Genomic DNA, 22,500 nt, shown 5'->3' with positions numbered 1-22,500 from the left:
AGAAGCTAATACTTAGCTGCTAAAAACATGAAAGAGTCCGTCTCTTTGCTTTCCTGGTCTGAGACTCGCTAAAATCCTCCGTTTCTGATTCTGCTGCTTTTTATTACGTTAAAGTTTTCTGAGTTCATCCAAGTCCTGCTCAGGGGAACGTTTACAGGAATAACCGGTTTAGAAGAGGCCAGGTGAGCTCACCTGTACACGGTGGTGGGCGGGTAGTTGGTGATGTCATAAATGAGGCGGATGTGTCCCTGGTACAGCTCCAGCGCCAGCGGGTCGAGGTCGTCCTTATACAGCAGGACGCCGTTGTCCTTATCAGTGGCCACCTGGAAGAGAGGACGCCGCTGATCAATACGATCAATTCATTCATACCCAATCAATACGACCAATTAATCAATAAACGGAGAGAAAACTGTCATAACTTCACTTCGACCGACCGACCAGCCCAGCCGGGTAGCGCAGCGTCATGCTGTGGGCTCATCTCAAGCCACCCCATCGACCCATTCTACTGCAGACAAAGGTCAAAGGTCAGCCCCACCTGCAGTGAAATATGCGCAGTGGGTCGCAGCTTGGTGCCGTGCAGCTCCACGAAGCCGTCTCGACCCAGGAAGTGGACGGAGGAGAGTTTGTCGCAGGTATTGCCGTGGTAACCAGATGTGCACCGGCAGATGGGTTCCCCGGCAACCACCAGGCACTGGGCGCCGTTCTGGCACTCTGATTGGTCGCAGGGGCTGGTCTGCAGCAAGATCATTGGTGGAGGGTTCTCACAGAACAGCCCACTGGGGGAGAGGCGGCAGGAAGTGAGGTGGGACATTTCAGAATAAAAGGATTCAGATCTGAATGAAACTCCATGAAGTTTATCAATGAAGCAGAAAAATTATAAAAAGGTTTTAAACTTTGGAGATAAAAACAAACGAAATGAAAAACAGTTTTAATTCACTATTTTACATAATTTAATCCCGTTGCTAAAATCTATGATAGTCTTTCATATTCAACAGCAGCAACACGTTCATTTGTTTTCTAATGTCTCTTACATACAAAAGGAGTTTTTTACAACCACTGAAAAAACAAAGTCATAATATTGTAACTTTATTCTTGTATCACTTTATTGTCATTGTTTTATTTGAATTATTTAATTTTTGGAAGTATCGTCCTAATACTGGTGTGACAAAGTAAAAAATCGTTCCTACCAAGTTTTCTGACATTTATTAAAAATAAATAATTTGGTTAATTTTAACTGTCTGAAAACAAGAAAAAGATCAGATGAACTGAGAAAACGTTTAAATATCTGGTTTTAACTCAAATAAAATTTAGACTTTTAATCAAATGTCTATCAAACTCTGCAGTTTGGTAGTAAATAGTTTACAGAAAAATCTCCTTCCAAGCCTTGAAGCGTCTCATCGAATCCCTGATCTCTGAAAGTCCAATTAGTCGCAACTTCAAAGAAAATACAGGAAAAATATTTTTACAAACAAATAAAACTTTTAATTTAATGAATTAGTTTCACTCTCACCAGCTGCGCGCACACACACACACACACACACACACACACACACACACACACACACACACACACACACACAGGCCCACCTGAAGCCCTCCTTGCAGACGCAGGTGTACCCGTTGACTGCGTCCACGCACTCGGCTCCATGCTGGCATTTGTTCTCCAGACAGTCGTCGTAGTCCAGCTCGCACCGCTGCCCCACGAAGCCCGGCGGACACTCGCACCTGGTCACACACCAGGTCAAAGGTCAATCGACAGCCAGCATCAGTGGATGAGAAAACACATTGTCTGAGGAGAAGTTTCTGTGGATTTTCTGTGGTTCTGATCCGACTTTACAGCCGGGTCGGGTCAAACGTACGACCGTTTTATAAAATTGCGAAACGCAACTGATGCTGACTCCAAAACAAGTCCAACAGAAAAACCATGCAGAGAAATGGATGCAAAAGAGTAAAAATGGCAAAAAACAGTATAAATCATGGCTGACGGCACCAAACTGGGTCCTCCAGCCCACAAGGGGGAGTCGACAACCCAATTATACGGGACGAGAACTTCAGTGAAAACAGGAAGTCCAGAAGAAAGTTGGAGAAGCAAAAGAGTTTTATGTTTAGATTTTCTCCTTCTGACAACATGAAGATTATCAAGATGACTCCAAACGTAATCAGAAAATTTCCTCCGATCTAAAATATCCAACATGACCAGTGAGGTCAAACGAGGTTGCAGCCTGTTGAACGACAGCCAATCAGAAGCGAGGAGATGTAAACATGTTTTGTTTCGTTTGTTTGTGTAGCGATGTGACAATCAAACGGGCTTTGCGATTGAGTCTGCAACATTTAATTTAATATTTGTAACAAAGTAACTTCGTTAGCGCATCGCTACACATCCGTTAGAAAACAAGAGACAACAACCGTCTCCACCACCACGTCAAGCTGCGACGCAACTCGTAAATACCACACGATAAACCCAAAGCAGTTTTAATTTACTACAACTATTCCATGAAAATGTGCGCCACATTTGCGTAATTCGTGTTTTTAGCTCCTTTATTATTTTAGCCTGTATGTAAAGTTTTGACCCACACAGTTTTGTTTTGAGGAAAATAAAACAGGAAGTGACCTCCTGCTCCAGCCTCGTCCTCCAGGACATGACCTTGGTGAGCTTTGACCCCTCGTGGAACCGGCCTCACCTGTAGCCGCGGCCGACTTGGACGCACTTAGAGTCGTGCTGACACGGGTCGAAACCGGCGAGACACGGGTCCACCACCTCGTCACACAGGTCACCTGGGGCAGAGAGACTCAAGGGTCAAGGCTCAGAGGCTTCACAGGGGGCAGAGCAGCAAGTCCAAAAGGTCAAAGGTCAGCGGACAGGAAGTTGGACCTGAGGAAAAAGCTTTCAGGAATAATTCAGGAACTTTTACTTTTTTCCAAATTCCTGGATTTGAGCGAATTGAGATTCTGATGGTGGACAGAAACCTGACCTCTGACCCCAGGCCTGCTGGTGTGACCAGGAGCTGTTAAATGTGTGTGTGTACCAGTGTAGTTGGGCGGGCACAGACAGGTGTAGTTGTTGATGCCATCAAAGCAGGTGGAGTTGTTCTCACAATCGTTGTCGTCGCAATCGTCAGGATTTATCTCACAGCGCGGACCCTCGAAGCCTGGCGGACACACACAGCTGCACACACAGAGAGACACACACACACAGGACACACACACACAGACACACACACAGGACACACACACAGGACACACACACACAGGGACACACACACACAGGACACACACACAGGGACACACACACAGGGACACACACACACACACACAGGGACACACACACACAGGGACACACACACACACACACACACAGGGACACACACACACAGGGACACACACACACAGGGACACACACACACAGGGACACACACAGGAACACACACACACACACAGGGACACACACACACAGGGACACACACACACACACACACACAGGGACACACACACACACACACACACAGGGACACACACACACACACACACAGGGACACACACACACACACACACACAGGGACACACACACACACACACACACACAGAGAGACACACACACACACACACAGGGACAACCACACACAGGACACACACACACAGGGACACACACACACACACACACACACACAGAGGACACACACACACACACACACACACAGGGACAACACACACACAGGAACACACACACACAGGGACACACACACACACACACACACACACACACAGGACACACACACACACAGGGACACACACACACAGGGACACACACACACACACACACACACAGGGACACACACACACACACACACACACACACACACACACACACACACACACACACACACACACACAGACACACACACACACACACACACACACACACACACAACACACACACACAGGGACACACACACACACACACACAGGGACACACACACAGGGACACACACACACACACACAGACACACACACACACACAGGGACACACACACACAGGAACACACACACACAGGGACACACACACACACAAAGACACACACAGGGACACACACACACAGGGACACACACACACACACACAGGGACACACACACACAGGGACACACACACACACAGGGACACACACACACAGGGACACACACACACACAGGGACACACACACACAGGGACACACACACACACAGGAACACACACACACAGGGACACACACACACACAAAGACACACACAGGGACACACACACACACAAAGACACACACAGGGACACACACACACAGGGACACACACACAGGAACACACACACAGGAACACACACAGGAACACACACACACAGGGACACACACACAGGAACACACACAGGAACACACACACACAGGAACACACACACAGGAACACACACAGGAACACACACACACAGGGACACACACAGGAACACACACACACAGGGACACACACACACAGTCGATATCGATAATTATTGATCATATTTTGTCATGTAGTACTGAATGCTGCCACCTGGTGGTGTTTTTCATTTTGTTGTCGTTACTAAGGAACGACACAGTTACTCTACAGGTTGTTGCTAGGCAACCAAAGAACGAGTTAGCCGATGCTACCGGCTAGCTTAGCTCACATTGAGAGGTCTTTCCTCTGCCTGCATCTCCCAGAATGCTGTGCGGTTCTGGATCAGAGTTCAGTAAATATTTTATCAGATGGATTATCTATTCAAAATAAAATTCAAAAATACTTTATTGATCCCAAAGGGAAATGGATCAGAACCTCTGATTGGACGGCTCCGAGCCTCACCTGAACTGGTCGTCCCGTCCAGGTGGGATGTGGCAGGTTCCTCCGTTATGACACGGGAAGCTGATGCAGGCGTTGATCGCCACCTCACAGTCCTGACCCTGAGAGACAGGAAGGACGAGGGGACGAAGGGGGGACAGGAAGTCGCAGAGAGAGACAGGAAGTGGCGTTAGCAGCAGCTTCCTCCACTTCTTTCTTTCTTCCTCTTTTAGTTCAGTGTTTCCTCTCTGCTGTCGCCCCCTGCTGGTCCCAGAGGGACGTGACTCCAACGTTCTGAGTTCAGACTTTGACGTCTTCCAGAAAGGCTAATAAACGTTTCAGGTTTGATAAAGTGCTTGGAGTCGGTCCAGAAGCTCAGGCAGCCGATGAAACTCATAACAAAGATTAACGAGGCCATAAATCACAGAGATACAGTAAAATATTCTCTGGACTATCAGGGAAAACATGCGCAGAGTTTGGATTCCTGACCAAACATGAGTTCGGTTCAACACAGGAGCCGCCATGAAGCAGAAGCTGCACATTTTAAACTCTTATTTTGAAAATCAAACATCCACTTTCATTACAGTTTTAGTTCTGAGAGAAAAAGGAAAAATACTGTTTTCCAAATCGACTCTTATTCTGAAAGTCCATCTTAATCAGTTAACATGATTCTTTCTGGATCAACAGTCACTTCGTCTTTTGCTTGAATCTGCCCTGCAATGGAGAGAGACTCGTGAGCTTTATTTGAAAGGTCAACTGCAGTTGATTTGTTGTGTTTAGATCAATTGATAAGGTTGAACCTAATTCCTCAATAATCTAACAGATTAAAGCTTTTAAACTGAAAGGTATTTTGTCCCTCTGACGTCAATCTCACAAATTAATAAGGAAAGTTTGTAGATAGAGAACAGATATGACTAAAACCTAACATTAAACACAAAATTGTAGAAAGTTACAGGAATAAAGCTGTAAACCGTTGGAATGATAAACATTCTGTATGTTTTTTAAACAAAAATTGATTTGGATTCTGCTCTGAAAAACATAAAACCACCAGAATTTATCAGAAATCAGGAAATGATCAGCAACCAGGTGAAACTTAAAGAAATGATCATTAAACATCTTAAATTATTCAGAAATAATAATTCAAATTCCAACATATTAGAGCAAAAGGCTTAAAAAGAAACATGAGTGATCAGAAGTTAGGATGAAACTTTGAGAGAAACAGACGCATCTGAAGAAACTCCAGAATTAGCAGATTATGTTGGATTATGAATGTTTGATTTTCATGGACTAAATACTTTACTGGAGTTTATCATCGGATCCTTGTTGATGTAAAAACAATTTCCTGTCAATAATTAGCATTTTGCTTTGACCAAAACGTGAAGCTGATTGGACTCCAAACTCAATAATCTGAGTTCATTAAAGTTTAACATGTAACTTCAGACGTTTTGTCCCAGTAGAGAGCGAGAGCCGTCAGCTGGCAGGCTAACAGTTCCTCACCTTGAACCCGAACGGACAGGTGCAGCGGTAGGAGCCTGCAGCGCCGGAGACGCAGGTGCCGTTGTTCCTGCAGGGAGCTGACAGGCAGGGGCGCACTTCGACATCAGGCTGATGTCCACAGGACCTGGATGTTTTGGGAAGAGGAGGATCAGAGCTGCAACCGGAGGAACGTATCCTGCTTCAGTTAAACTCATCATCTTTAATCCTGGAATCATCTGGAATAAAGTTCTACAGTTTCTATCTAGAGAAAAATACATAACCAGCTTCGTTTGTGTTGAAGGGAAACATTTGGAGTCGTTTGGTTTTTACTGAATTCAAAGTTTGGAAAACAGAGATTGGGAAATTCGGGAACGCCGCTAATGGGTGGCGCTAAGCTACGAGCTCTGGGATTGGTCAGAAGTTTATGAGCGTGTCCGGTTCCACTTCCCTGTTTTTGAACTGCAGGCGACATGAAAATGGAGCTTTTATCCGACGCGGTGAGGAATTACGTCGATTTTTACGATTCTTCGGTAAAGAATCACCTCACCTTTACACTGGAACCTGTTGAGAGGCGTGGTGAGCAGCAGCCTGTCGGCCATGTCTGCAGGCCCGGCACAGCGAGCGATGCCTGAAACAACAGCGCCACACCTGGTCAGATTCGGGCACTGCACCAAGGCGGCAGTGTGCTGACAGATGATTAGTTACCAGGTTCCTTGAAGCCGGCCTTGACCCACTGAGACAACCAGCGCAGGTCGCAGTTACAGTACAGCGGGTTGGCGCCGAGGGCCCTGCGCAGCAAACACACCGTCAGGACCAGGTTACACACACACACACACACACACACAGAGTCAGAGCGACACCTACAGGTGGGACAGGGAGCTGAGGTGGCCGAACGCGCCTTCGGGGATGGTTGAAAGGTCGTTTCCATGGAGAGTCCTGAAGACGAGAGGCAGGAATGGAAACAGGAAGACCTGCTGCTCATGTTGTCATAGAGAAATAATCATTAATAGGAACAAAGGAATAGATTTCCACCAAGAAACGTTTTGCTCTCAGACATTTCCATGATTTTTCTAGACAATGTCTGAGATTAATCTCAAAATTTCAGCGTTTCTGTGAATTTTTTGGTAGAAATGTGCACCTCCTTTATTCTTCCGTGTACAGCAGGCCCAACACGCCATCGTCCATATTTGATACTTTTCATATTTTATTTTTCTACTCTCCATAAGTTTAATAATGTGAGAAAACCACAATTGTCTATTTAATTTGTATTGTATTTAAAACAGCTAACACAAAATAATGATAAAATATTGTGACAAATTTATGCCGTGATCATAGAACAGCAGACGGCCATCTTGATAGAACAGAAAATGGCCACCAATTAAAACTTGCATCTCTACAACAAACAAAGTTTTATTAGTGAGGATGTGTGTGTGTGTGTGTGTGTGTGCGCTTTATGAAAGTTTTGTCTCTGAGGACAGCAGAATGTCTCTGTGTCCATCTGAGTGTTTCCTGCTGTAAACTCGTTCACGTTCCATCAGAACGCAGGGACAGCTATCAAACCGGCACCAGCAGAGCTGTGTGTGTGTGTGTCTGTGTGTGTGTCTGTGTGTGTGTGGGTGTGTGTGAGTGTGTTTGTGTGTGTCTGTGTGTGTGTGTGTGTGTGTGTGGGTGTGTGTGTGTGAGTGTGTTTGTGTGTGTCTGTGTGTGTGTGTGTGTGTGTGTGTGTGTGTGTGGGTGTGTGTGTGTGAGTGTGTGGGTGTGTGTGTGTGAGTGTGTTTGTGTGTGTCTGTGTGTGTGTGTGTGTGCGTGCATGAAGGTCAGCCTGCTCCAGTCTGCTCTGTGTGTGTTTCTAATGACTTTGTTCCTGTGTATTTGTGTAAGGTGGTCTAACAGCCCTGCACTAGCCTCGCCCACAGGGGATTCTGGGTAATGAGGAAGTGACAGTGATGACTGCCAGGCAACCAGTTGCTATGCGAGGGCAGAGAGGGAACAGTCCCCATGGCAACATCAACTAAAATGAAAGGAAGGAAGCATGAAAGAAATCTGCGGTAAACTTCTCCAAGGTGAAATGGCTCATAAGAAGAAATTGATAGAAAGGCCAGAAACACGGCCGTCTCTGGGGGCGGAGCCAGAAACAAGGCAGTCTCCGGGGGCGGAGCCAGAAACAAGGCAGTCTCCGGGGGCGGAGCCAGAAACAAGGCCGTCTCTGGGGGCGGAGCCAGACACACGGCCGTCTCTGGGGGCGGAGCCAGACACACGGCCGTCTCTGGGGGCGGAGCCAGAAACACGGCAGTCTCCGGGGGCGGAGCCAGAAACACGGCCGTCTCTGGGGGCGGAGCCAGACACACGGCCGTCTCCGGGGGCGGAGCCAGACACACGGCCGTCTCCGGGGCGGAGCCAGAAACACGGCCGTCTCTGAGGGCGGAGCCAGAAACAAGGCAGTCTCCGGGGGCGGAGCCAGAAACACGGCCGTCTCCGGGGGCGGAGCCAGAAACAAGGCCGTCTCCGGGGGCGGAGCCAGAAACAAGGCCATCTCTGGGGGCGGAGCCAGAAACAAGGCCGTCTCTGGGGGCGGAGCCAGACACACGGCCGTCTCTGGGGGCGGAGCCAGACACACGGCCGTCTCTGGGGGCGGAGCCAGACACACGGCCGTCTCCGGGGGCGGAGCCAGAAACACGGCCGTCTCTGGGAGCGGAGCCAGAAACACGGCCGTCTCCGGGGGCGGAGCCAGACACACGGCCGTCTCCGGGGCGGAGCCAGAAACACGGCCGTCTCTGGGGGCGGAGCCAGAAACTAGCCAGTCTCCGGGGCGGAGCCAGAAACAAGGCCGTCTCCGGGGGCGGAGCCAGAAACAAGGCCGTCTCTGGGGGCGGAGCCAGAAACATGGCCGTCTCTGGGGGCGGAGCCAGAAACAAGGCCGTCTCCGGGGGCGGAGCCAGAAACACGGCCGTCTCTGGGGGCGGAGCCAGAAACATGGCCGTCTCTGGGGGCGGAGCCAGACACACGGCCGGCTCTGGGGGCGGAGCCAGACACACGGCCGTCTCTGGGGGCGGAGCCAGAAACACGGCCGGCTCTGGGGCGGAGCCAGAAACAAGGCTGTCTATGGGGGCGGAGCCAGACACACGGCCGTCTCTGGGGGCGGAGCCAGAAACAAGGCCGTCTCTGGGGGCGGAGCCAGAAACAAGGCCGTCTCTGGGGCGGAGCCAGAAACACGGCCGTCTACTGCCCATGGTTGCGATGAGTTGCTCCAACTTACAAGCAACTTCATAGTTTAACCCGCATTTGGCAGGTGTTAATCTCCATGCACCCCTGGTTTAGCACTAGCTTAGCCAAGATTCCTGTTTAGCAAATTAGTGGTTAGTAAATCTAACATTTTGGTTAGCTGTGGCTAATGACTATTACTGACTATCAACATTTTTATTCCTCAGTAAAAAAACCAGCATCAGCTGCTTGTTCTGATGCAGAAGAAATCATGCAAACTCAAAGATGTTTTTATGCAGAGATAATGTGATAAAGTCAGGATTTAATTCGCATTATAGACATACGCATACTGGATTAAATAAACTTAAAAATGAAGTCAATGGAAAATATAAAAATGTAATAATTCGGTGAGTTGTGTGAGGATGTGCAGTGGTTTGTGTCTCGCGGAGCTGTGGGGGGTCAGCGAGTTTCTGAGACGGAGGGCGGACAACCGGATGGATGACGCAGCGCGAGAGCGGCTGAACGCCGATCCATCACGTCTGACCCGGGTGGAGGAGGGATGGATGAACCTCCACCTGCTCCAGCATCAGAGACGCTCTAAGCTGCAGTTAACATTCCTGCTGTTTTTCTGCCCTGTTATGACGTTTTGCAAACAATCTGTTTTACAATGTTTAATAAACATGCTAATTTTGGAGAATTTTTAAATATGGGGTAAAACTAAAAGAGTCATTCTTTTGAGTCATTTAGTTTGTCATGAGAGAAAAACACTGACATTTGTTTTCAATGTCACATGATTAACATATCATTGATAAATGTCACAGCTCCAAACTGCATATGGAGTTAGTTCAGACTAAAGCTAAACATTTAGCTCACAGCTAACTAAATACTACATTTAGTTAATAAACTAATTATTTTAAATGAAAGTTCAGTTTGAAACATTTTTCTGCTGGTTTCTGACTGTGTGACCAACGGCAGCATCATGCTGGTGGAAATCAGGTCAAATTCTGCTCAGGTTTTTTTCTTATGGTGTTAAATTATTACTATTACTGTCAATATTATTTATTCCTATATGGCTTTTACACTGTGTGAACCTTTATACCTGGAGCTGCTATTACACCTGGATTTACCTTTTCCAGGACAATAAAGGCTGTTTCTATTCTGTTCTGATCTTTCTCTGCAGTTGTGACTCACAGCAGGCGCAGCGATCGCAGTCCGTCGAAGGCGTGGAGTGGGATGCAGCGGATCTGGTTGTAGCTCAGGATGCTGAAAGAAACACAAACAAAACTCACTATTTTCTCAGGAATAAGAACATCTGAAGGCCGACTGGATTTTCTTTAAGGGTATCAGAGAAAAAGGGCTGAAAATGAATAATTGTAAAACCAAGTTTAATGATGATCTGTTGCATAAAATCTCCAAATCTGTGGTTATAATGGGACAAGAGGTATGAACGTTTTTAGGCCTGGATTTAAAAAGCATGAGGAAAACTCCAGGAAGTTGTTTCTATTTAATACAACATAAAAACCAAAAATGTCACCAGAAAATGAAATTCTCAGCAGGCTGTCCTGCAGGTAACCTGTAACTCACAGTGTGGCCAGCTGAGTCATGTTGCTGAAGGTGAAGGGAGCCACTGTGCTGATGCTGTTATTGCTCAAATCCCTGCCAACAAACACAAAGAGTCAGCAACCAGCCAGCAGGGGGGGCCAGTGAGCACAGCAGCATGCTCACTGCGGTGGGACGGAGGGCAGGGAGGTTACGTACACCAAGGAGAGCTGCTTCAGGGCGGCCAGCTCCTTCGGAACCGACGACAGCTGGTTGCCCTCCAGGTACCTGACAGGAAACAAGCTGAGATCATTTCTGCTCTACATGGACCGACTTCAGAACCTCCAAAAACAATAATAAACACTTTATAAGCTTAATAAATGTTAATAACTGTTATAGCATTAATAAATGTTAATAACTGTTCTAATATTAATAAATGTTAATAATTGTTATAGCATTAATAAATGTTAATAACTGTTCTAACATTAATAAATGTCAATAACTGTTATAACATTAATAGATGTTAATAATGTTATAACATTAATAAATGTTAATAATGTTATAACATTAATAATTGTTAATAACTGTTATAATATTAATAAATGCTAATAACTGTTATAACATTAATAAATGTTAATAACTGTTATAACATTAATAAATGTTAATAATGTTATAACATTAATAAATGTTAATAATGTTATAACATTAATAAATGTTAATAATGTTATAACATTAATAAATGTTAATAACTGTTATAGCATTAATAAATGTTAATAATGTTATAACATTAATAAATGTTAATAACTGTTCTAACATTAATAAATGTTAATAACTGTTCTAACATTAATAAATGTTAATAATGTTATAACATTAATAAATGTTAATAACTGTTCTAACATTAATAAATGTTAATAACTGTTATAGCATTAATAAATGTTAATAACTGTTCTAACATTAATAAATGTTAATAACTGTTCTAACATTAATAAATGTTAATAACTGTTCTAACATTAATAAATGTTAATAATGTTATAACATTATTAAATGTTAATAACTGTTATAACATTAATAAATGTTAATAATGTTATAACATTAATAAATGTTAATAATGTTATAACATTAATAAATGTTAATAACTGTTTATAACATTATAAAATGATAATAACTGTTCTAACATTAATAAATGTTAATAATGTTATAACATTAATAAATGTTAATAACTGTTATAACATTAATAAAATGTTAATAACTGTTATAACATTAATAAATGTTAATAACTGTTATAACATTAATAAATGTTAATAATGTTATAACATTAATAAATGTTAATAACTGTTATAACATTAATAAAATGTTAATAACTGTTATAACATTAATAAATGTTAATAATGTTATAACATTAATAAATGTTAATAATGTTATAACATTAATAAATGTTAATAACTGTTATAACATTAATAAAATGTTAATAACTGTTATAACATTAATAAATGTTAATAATGTTATAACATTAATAAGTGTTAATAACTGTTATAACATTAATAAGTGTTAATAACTGTTATAACATTAATAAATGTTAATAATGTTATAACATTAATAAATGTTAATAATGTTATAACATTAATAAATGTTAATAACTGTTATAACATTAATAAAATGTTAATAACTGTTATAACATTAATAAATGTTAATAATGTTATAACATTAATAAATGTTAATAATGTTATAACATTAATAAATGTTAATAACTGTTATAATATTAATAAATGTTAATAACTGTTCTAACATTAATAAATGTTAATAACTGTTATAATATTAATAAATGTTAATAATGTTATAACATTAATAAATGTTAATAACTGTTATAATATTAATAAATGTTAATAATGTTATAACATTAATAAATGTTAATAACTGTTATAATATTAATAAATGTTAATAACTGTTATAACATTAATAAATGTTAATAATGTTATAACATTAATAAATGTTAATAACTGTTATAATATTAATAAATGTTAATAACTGTTATAACATTAATAAATGTGAATAACTGTTATAATATTAATAAATGTTAATAATGTTATAACATTAATAAATGTTAATAACTGTTATAATATTAATAACTGTTATAATATTAATAAATGTTAATAATGTTATAACATTAATAAATGTTAATAACTGTTATAATATTAATAAATGTTAATAACTGTTATAACATTAATAAATGTTAATAACTGTTATAATATTAATAAATGTTAATAATGTTATAACATTAATAAATGTTAATAACTGTTATAATATTAATAAATGTTAATAATGTTATAACATTAATAAATGTTAATAACTGTTATAATATTAATAAATGTTAATAATTGTTATAACATTAATAAATGTTAATAACTGTTATAATATTAATAAATGTTATAATGTTATAACATTAATAAATGTTAATAATGTTATAACATTAATAAATGTTAATAATGTTATAACATTAATAAATGTTAATAACTGTTATAATATTAATAACTGTTATAATATTAATAAATGTTAATAATGTTATAACATTAATAAATGTTAATAACTGTTATAATATTAATAAATGTTAATAACTGTTATAACATTAATAAATGTTAATAACTGTTATAATATTAATAAATGTTAATAATGTTATAACATTAATAAATGTTAATAACTGTTATAATATTAATAAATGTTAATAATGTTATAACATTAATAAATGTTAATAACTGTTATAATATTAATAAATGTTAATAATGTTATAACATTAATAAATGTTAATAATGTTATAACATTAATAAATGTTAATAACTGTTATAACATTAATAAATGTTAATAACTGTTATAATATTAATAAATGTTAATAATGTTATAACATTAATAAATGTTAATAACTGTTATAATATTAATAAATGTTAATAATGTTATAACATTAATAAATGTTAATAACTGTTATAATATTAATAAATGTTAATAATGTTATAACATTAATAAATGTTAATAACTGTTATAATATTAATAAATGTTAATAACTGTTATAACATTAATAAATGTTAATAATGTTATAACATTAATAAATGTTAATAACTGTTATAATATTAATAAATGTTAATAATGTTATAACATTAATAAATGTTAATAACTGTATAATATTAATAAATGTTAATAATGTTATAACATTAATAAATGTTAATAACTGTTATAATATTAATAAATGTTAATAACTGTTATAACATTAATAAATGTTAATAAACTGTTATAATATTAATAAATGTTAATAATGTATAACATTAATAAATGTTAATAATGTTATAACATTAATAAATGTTAATAATGTTATAACATTAATAAATGTTAATAACTGTTATAATATTAATAACTGTTATAATATTAATAAATGTTAATAACTGTTATAACATTAATAAATGTTAATAACTGTTATAATATTAATAAATGTTAATAATGTTATAACATTAATAAATGTTAATAACTGTTATAATATTAATAAATGTTAATAATGTTATAACATTAATAAATGTTAATAACTGTTATAATATTAATAAATGTTAATAACTGTTATAACATTAATAAATGTTAATAACTGTTATAACATTAATAATGTTATAACATTAATAAATGTTAATAACTGTTATAGCATTAATAAATGTTAATAACTGTTATAACATTAATAAATGTTAATAACTGTTATAACATTAATAAATGTTAATAATGTTATAACATTAATAAATGTTAATAACAGTTATAACATTAATAAATGTTAATAATGTTATAACATTAATAAATGTTAATAATGTTATAACATTAATAAATGTTAATAACTGTTATAACATTAATAAATGTTAATAATGTTATAACATTAATAAATGTTAATAACTGTTATAACATTAATAAATGTTAATAACTATTCATAACAGTTTAACAATTCATTATGGTTGATAATGGTTTATGGCAGTTAACAGTTCAGAGCCGTCATTCGCGGTTAATAACTAAAACTAATCAAGTCTGAAGTCATATTCTTTTCACTCGACTCGAGTCTCAAAGTGGAGCCTCTGATAGTTTTCTAAATTTAATCGTCACCAAACGATCAGAAATGAAATGTTATTGTAAACCATCAGACATGGTTTCCTGGATCCTGCTGATCCTCCTCAGGTCAGAAGTAGGTCATGTGGACAGAATGATGGAGTGTCTTCTCCAGGCTGATCAATACCTAATCACTGCTATTGACCCAGCAGCACCGGCCCATTTCACAGCTGCTCTGCTGCTGCGTGGATCTGGTTCTGCCTCAGACCAATAACTCATGATTACTGCTGCAAGTTTCCAGACCCGACTCTGGCTTTCTGAAAACCGGTCTGCTGCGGCCCACTCACAGCTCCGTGGTGTCCTTGGGGATGCCCTTGGGCAGCGCGTGCAGGCCGCGGTTGCTGCAGCGCACCACTCCGTCTGAGCATGTGCAGACGTCAGGGCAACCAGACGCAGGAAGGCAGCCATTTTCCTCGGCACCTGGACAGAGAGAGGAGACTGGTGAGAGGAAACAGATCCACACCCCGAGTCTAAACCTGAAACTGAAAAATGTTACATTTCTGAGGAATTATTAATGACTTCATTAAGAAACAACATTTATCTGGCTCATATCTGCAGGAAAACTGCAACCTGCGGTGACCTGATGTCCCTCTGAAGGAAAGTTTACATTTTAAATACATTTAAAAGAAAGTAAACATTTTTTATGCAATTATTAAATTCAGAAGGAAAAACCCAGCAGCTCTTTAAAAATCGATCTATATAAATATTTGTGTGAGTGCTGGCTGACGTCCTATTTAACTGTGACCTGATTGGTTTCTGTTAGAGTGAAAAGGTGCGAGTGGTTCTGAGTTGATCACCTGTTCAGGTTATTCTACTTTGTTTACCTTCGCTGTGGTTCATCACAGCCGCTGGAGTTTCTGAACATTCAATAAACGACAGACTTGGACTGATGACCTCGTTCGTTTGCAGTGAACGTCACAACCAACATCAAATAGGACAAATATATTTGATTAAGTTTTAACAAACAAATGGATTCTACCACAATATTGTGTCAAATTACATTAATTATATCCCAAATTCAGCAGATTTGCTTTTCTCTCTGCAGAGCTCTTTGCTTCCTCCCATCAGTCTGCAGTTTCTCATATTGACGTCATCAAACCAATTTTCAGATCCACCATAACTGACTGACACCTGCTGGCCTCAGGTTTACAACCAGCTTCTGACTGAGAAACCAGTAACCTGCTGAAACCAGTAACCTACTGAAACCAGTAACCTATTGAAACCAGTAACCTACTGAAACCAGTAACCTACTGAAACCAGTAACCTACTGAAACCAGTAACCTATTGAAACCAGTAACCTATTGAAACCAGTAACCTACTGAAACCAGTAACCTATTGAAACCAGTAACCTGCTGAAACCAGTAACCTGCTGAAACCAGTAACCTATTGAAACCAGTAACCTATTGAAACCAGTAACCTACTGAAACCAGTAACCTACTGAAACCAGTAACCTATTGAAACCAGTAACCTATTGAAACCAGTAACCTGCTGAAACCAGTAACCTACTGAAACCAGTAACCTATTGAAACCAGTAACCTATTGAAACCAGTAACCTGCTGAAACCAGTAACCTGCTGAAACCAGTAACCTATTGAAACCAGTAACCTGCTGAAACCAGTAACCTGCTGAAACCAGTAACCTGCTCCCAGAGTCAGAATCTCACTGAGGAAGAAACTGCATTATCATTTCTATCACTTTATCATTTCTGATAAAACTGATGGATATTTGCATAGAAAATGAGTCAATAGGGTTTCATTTATAATTTCTATGTCTTCATGTCATGAGGTAGATCTCAGCCGGCTGGTGAGAAAAAGTAGATCTTGGTCTCAAAACGTTTGAGCTCCCCTGATCTAGAACTTAAGTTATAGATTATAGATTATAGAACACAAACCCACTAATTGATATTTGAAGCAGTAATTGATGTCTGTATCTGTGAAGCTAACTGAAGCTGCTGCAGACAAACAGAAGGAGTCGCTGTAGTTTGACAAATTCTCTGCTCCTTCAACTGGTAAGTCTGCTCGCAAACAGCACATTTACTTTTTAAGACGTTGTGGTTGTAATGATCCCTCATTCACACAAACAGACTGATTGCAATCACTCAGACTCTGATAAAAGGCTCAGAGATGAAAGCTGCTGTTGCTCTTGGCTGCAGCCTCTTCCAGCTCCGGCGTTCGGTCGGCAGCACGGCTCTGGTGGAGAACGCGAGCCGCCCAACCGCCGTCCCAAACGTAAAACAGCCCAGTGAAAACCATAATGAAGGATAATGAGAGCTGGAAGCCGAGCCAATCACAACACGACTGGAACTGGAGTTTATGCGTAATCTAAAAACGGAAAGCTTGCAGCCTCCATGTTGTTGAAACGCCGTCATGTGAACGAGACACGAAGGACAAACATCGCTGTTCACTGGGCCTGCAGCTTCCAGCAATACATTAATCTATAGATTATTCTGGGGATTAATCGATTATTCACCAGATTAATCTACTATTCTATCAGTTATTTTGATTTATTGATTAAACGTGAGAATAATCTATACCTGCAGCAGCAGGCTGCAGCAGCAGCGGCCTGCAGCTCGTGGCTGCAGCAGCAGCCAGCAGCTCGTGGCTGCAGCAGCAGCCAGCAGCTCGTGGCTGCAGCAGCGGCTCAGGCTAATTGAACTAACATCTCAATGTGCGCTAAATATCTGCTCACAAATTCAATTAACTTTACCTTTCCCCCGGCTGCATGTGGACACCTTAACGATGTTTCAGCTCACTAAAAATAGACCCAGTGTGTGTGTGTGTGTCCCTGTGTGTGTGTGTGTGTGTCTCTGTGTGTGTCTCAGTGTGTGTGTGTGTGTGTGTGTGTGTGTCTCAGTGTGTGTGTGTGTGTGTGTGTGTGTCTCAGTGTGTGTGTGTGTGTGTGTGTATGTGTGTGTGTCAGTGTGTGTGTGTGTGTGTGTGTGTGTGTGTGTGTGTGTGTGTGGAGCACACCGTGGTGGGCAGTGTGTTTGTTTCAGATCTCTGACTGTTGGTTCGCAGCCAGAGATCAATCGATTTCATATTGCTGCTGATCCAGATCTGTGATTCTACGACCTGAGCCATGAAACAAAGGTCAAACAAAACGCCTCATTTTCACTTTGCATTAAGGATTCACCATGCTGCTCCTTATGCATTACTTTTTATTTTAGCGGGATGAGAAGGATTTACGGTTGGACATTAGGCTGGGCTGAATCAGGGTTCAAGGTGGGACGGATTTATGAGAAGGTCTGAGAAAAACTCTGGTTTCTACAGGAACCAAACACAAAATCTCCGAAACCATTTCCTGGAAACATAAAAGGGAAGTTGGAAAAGTTTCACCTTCTGCACTTATAACATTTAATTTCCCTTTGAGGCCAATAAAGTACGTCTGATTTGAAATTCAACACACAACAAAAGCTGACGACCAGAGAGAGGGACGGTTGGATGCTTGGTTGGATGTTTGGTTGGATGTTTGGTTGGATGTTTAGTTGGATGCTTGGTTGGATGTTTAGTTGGATGTTTGGTTGGATGTTTGGTTGGATGTTTGGTTGGATGTTTAGTTGGATGTTTGGTTGGATGTTTGGTTGGATGTTTGGTTGGATGTTTAGTTGGATGCTTGGTTGGATGTTTAGTTGGATGTTTGGTTGGATGTTTAGTTGGATGTTTGGTTGGATGTTTAGTTGGATGCTTGGTTGGATGCTTGGTTGGATGTTTAGTTGGATGTTTGGTTGGATGTTTGGTTGGATGTTTAGTTGGATGTTTGGTTGGATGTTTGGTTGGATGTTTAGTTGGATGTTTAGTTGGATGCTTGGTTGGATGTTTGGTTGGATGTTTGGTTGGATGTTTGGTTGGATGCTTGGTTGGATGTTTGGTTGGATGTTTGGTTGGATGCTTGGTTGGATGCTTGGTTGGATGTTTGGTTGGATGTTTGGTTGGATGCTTGGTTGGATGTTTGGTTGGATGTTTGGTTGGATGCTTGGTTGGATGTTTGGTTGGATGTTTGGTTGGATGTTTGGTTGGATGCTTGGTTGGATGTTTGGTTGGATGTTTGGTTGGATGCTTGGTTGGATGCTTGGTTGGATGTTTAGTTGGATGTTTGGTTGGATGTTTGGTTGGATGCTTAGTTGGATGCTTGGTTGGATGTTTGGTTGGATGTTTAGTTGGATGTTGGTTGGATGTTTGTTTGGATGTTTGGTTGGATGTTTAGTTGGATGCTTGGTTGTTTAGTTGGATGTTTGGTTGGATGTTTAGTTGGATGTTTGGTTGGATGTTTGGTTGAATGTTTGGTTGGATGTTTGGTTGGATACTTGGTTGGATGTTTAGTTGAATGTTTGGTTGGATGTTTGGTTGGATACTTGGTTGGATGTTTAGTTGGATGTTTAGTTGGATGCTTGGTTGGATGTTTAGTTGGATGTTTGGTTGGATGTTTAGTTGGATGTTTGGTTGGATGTTTGGTTGGATGTTTGGTTGGATGTTTAGTTGGATGCTTGGTTGGATGTTTGGTTGGATGTTTGGTTGGATGTTTGGTTGGATGCTTGGTTGGATGCTTGGTTGGATGTTTGGTTGGATGCTTGGTTGGATGCTTGGTTGGATGTTTGGTTGGATGTTTGGTTGGTTGGATGTTTGGTTGGATGCTTGGTTGGATGTTTGGTTGGATGTTTGGTTGGATGCTTGGTTGGATGTTTGGATGTTTGGTTGGATGCTTGGTTGGATGCTTGGTTGTTTAGTTGGATGTTTGGTTGGATGTTTGGTTGGATGTTTGGTTGGATGTTTAGTTGGATGCTTGGTTGGATGTTTAGTTGGATGTTTAGTTGGATGCTTGGTTGGATGTTTGGTTGGATGTTTGGTTGGATGTTTGGTTGGATGTTTAGTTGGATGCTTGGTTGGATGTTTAGTTGGATGTTTGGTTGGATGTTTGGTTGGATGTTTGGTTGGATGTTTAGTTGGATGTTTGGTTGGATGCTTGGTTGGATGCTTGGTTGGATATTTGGTTGGATGTTTGGTTGGATGTTTAGTTGGATGTTTGGTTGGATGTTTGGTTGGATGCTTGGTTGGATGTTTGGTTGGATGCTTGGTTGGATGTTTAGTTGGATGTTTGGTTGGATGCTTGGTTGGATATTTGATTGGATGTTTAGTTGGATGTTTGGTTGGATGTTTGGTTGGATGCTTGGTTGGATGTTTGGTTGGATGCTTGGTTGGATGTTTAGTTGGATGTTTGGTTGGATGTTTGGTTGGATGCTTGGTTGGATGTTTGGTTGGATGTTTAGTTGGATGTTTGGTTGGATATTTGGTTGGATGCTTGGTTGGATGTTTGGTTGGATGCTTGGTTGGATGCTTGGTTGTTAGTTGGATGTTTGGTTGGATGTTTAGTTGGATGTTTGGTTGGATGCTTGGTTGGATGTTTAGTTGGATGTTTGGTTGGATGTTTAGTTGGATGTTTGGTTGGATATTTGGTTGGATGTTTGGTTGGATGTTTAGTTGGATGTTTGGTTGGATATTTGGTTGGATGTTTGGTTGGATATTTGGTTGGATGTTTGGTTGGATATTTGGTTGGATGTTTGGTTGGATATTTGGTTGGATGTTTGGTTGGATGTTTGGTTGGATGTTTGGTTGGATGTTTGGTTGGATGTTTGGTTGGATGTTTGGTTGGATGTTTGGTTGGATATTTGGTTGGATGTTTGGTTGGATATTTGGTTGGATGTTTGGTTGGATATTTGGTTGGATGTTTGGTTGGATGTTTGGTTGGATGTTTGGTTGGATCAGGGTCTGGAGGTAAATCAGATTTGCGGTGTTTAAGTTTTTTGTCTCTGGAGATTCTAGGAAACTTAAATTTTTCTTTTTTATGTTTGACATTCATACCATTTAATGAGAAAAGTTCAGGGTTCCTTCCTGAAGGAAGGAAACCTGAATTAGCATAATTAGCATCATAAACATCCTTAGCATTAGCATGCCTGGTGTCTGACCGTCGCAGGTGAAGTCGGGCGTGGCTACGTCCTGGATGGGGATCTCCTTCAGGAAGCCGGGCCTTTGGCAGCGCGGGTTCCCGCTCACCACCCGGGTCTTCTTCAGCCACTGGCCCAGCCAGGCCAGGTGGCAGTCGCACAAGTACGGGTTGGACAGCAGGTTACTGTGGACGGGAAAGGGGTCAGAGGTCAGAAAAAAACTCAGCTTGATTCCATCCGCAGCTTGAGTCAGAATTAACATCCCATAATAGAGAGATTAGCTCATAAAATTTAGATCTGCAAACATAAATATATCCAAGAGAAGAGAGGGAAGGTTGTTTTTATTTCCATCCATTCAGAGGAGAATGGAAGTGAAAGTAAAGGCTCCGGTTGCTCTCCCCTCATCGCCTCTTTCTCTTTGTTTCTGTTTCTAAACAGAAAATGTAAACGTCACATGCAGTGACATTGGATCCAAAGCTCTATGGGCCTGTTCAGCTACAGCTGTTTTAATCAGGTATGAAATTTACTGGGTTTATATGATGTTCTATTGCTGTGGTTTGCATGAAGCTAGTCCTGCTGTGGTTAGCATAAATCTAGTCCTAATGTGGTTAGCATGAAGCTAGTCCTGGTGTGGTTAGCATTAAGCTAGTCCTGCTGTGGTTAGCATGAAGCTAGTCCTGCTGTGGTTAGCATGAAGCTACTCCTGGTGTGGTTAGCATGAAGCTAGTCCTGGTGTGGTTAGCATGAAGCTAGTCCTGCTGTGGTTAGCATTAAGCATGTCCTGCTACGGTTAGCATGAAGCTAGTCCTGCTGTGGTTAGCATGAAGCTAGTCCTGCTGCGGTTAGCATGAAGCTAGTCCTGCTGCGGTTAGCATGAAGCTAGTCTGCTGTGGTTAGCATGAAGCTAGTCCTGGTGTGGTTAGCATGAAGCTAGTCCTGGTGTGTTTAGCATGAAGCTAGTCCTGCTGTGGTTAGCATTAAGCTAGTCCTGCTGTGGTTAGCATTAAGCTAGTCCTGCTGTGGTTAGCATTATTCTAGTCCTGGTGTGGTTAGCATGAAGCTAGTCCTGCTGTGGTTAGCATTAAGCTAGTCCTGCTGCGGTTAGCATGAAGCTAGTCCTGCTGTGGTTAGCATTAAGCTACTCCTGGTGTGGTTAGCATGAAGCTAGTCCTGCTGTGGTTAGCATTAAGCTAGTCCTGCTGCAGTTAGCATGAAGCTAGTCCTGCTGTGGTTAGCATGAAGCTAGTCCAGGTGTGGTTAGCATGAAGCTAGTCCTGGTGTGGTTAGCATGAAGCTAGTCCTGCTGTGGTTAGCATGAAGCTAGTCCAGGTGTGGTTAGCATGAAGCTAGTCCTGGTGTGGTTAGCATGAAGCTAGTCCTGCTGTGGTTAGCATTAAGCTACTCCTGGTG

At 40.6% G+C, this 22,500-nt stretch overlaps 1 pseudogene; it reads right to left on the bottom strand.

Annotated features, from left to right (window-relative positions):
- The window catches only part of LOC129354339 (slit homolog 3 protein-like), a 184,987-nt pseudogene that overhangs the window by 6,079 nt on the left and 156,408 nt on the right, over positions 1 to 22,500 (bottom strand).

This window comes from Poeciliopsis prolifica, unplaced genomic scaffold (genome assembly GCF_027474105.1).
Source record: "Poeciliopsis prolifica strain line A6 unplaced genomic scaffold, Auburn_PproV2 SCAFFOLD108, whole genome shotgun sequence".
Taxonomy (NCBI): domain Eukaryota; kingdom Metazoa; phylum Chordata; class Actinopteri; order Cyprinodontiformes; family Poeciliidae; genus Poeciliopsis; species Poeciliopsis prolifica.
Note: the sequence above shows the minus strand (reverse complement) of the source record. Positions and strands in the feature narration are given on the sequence as shown.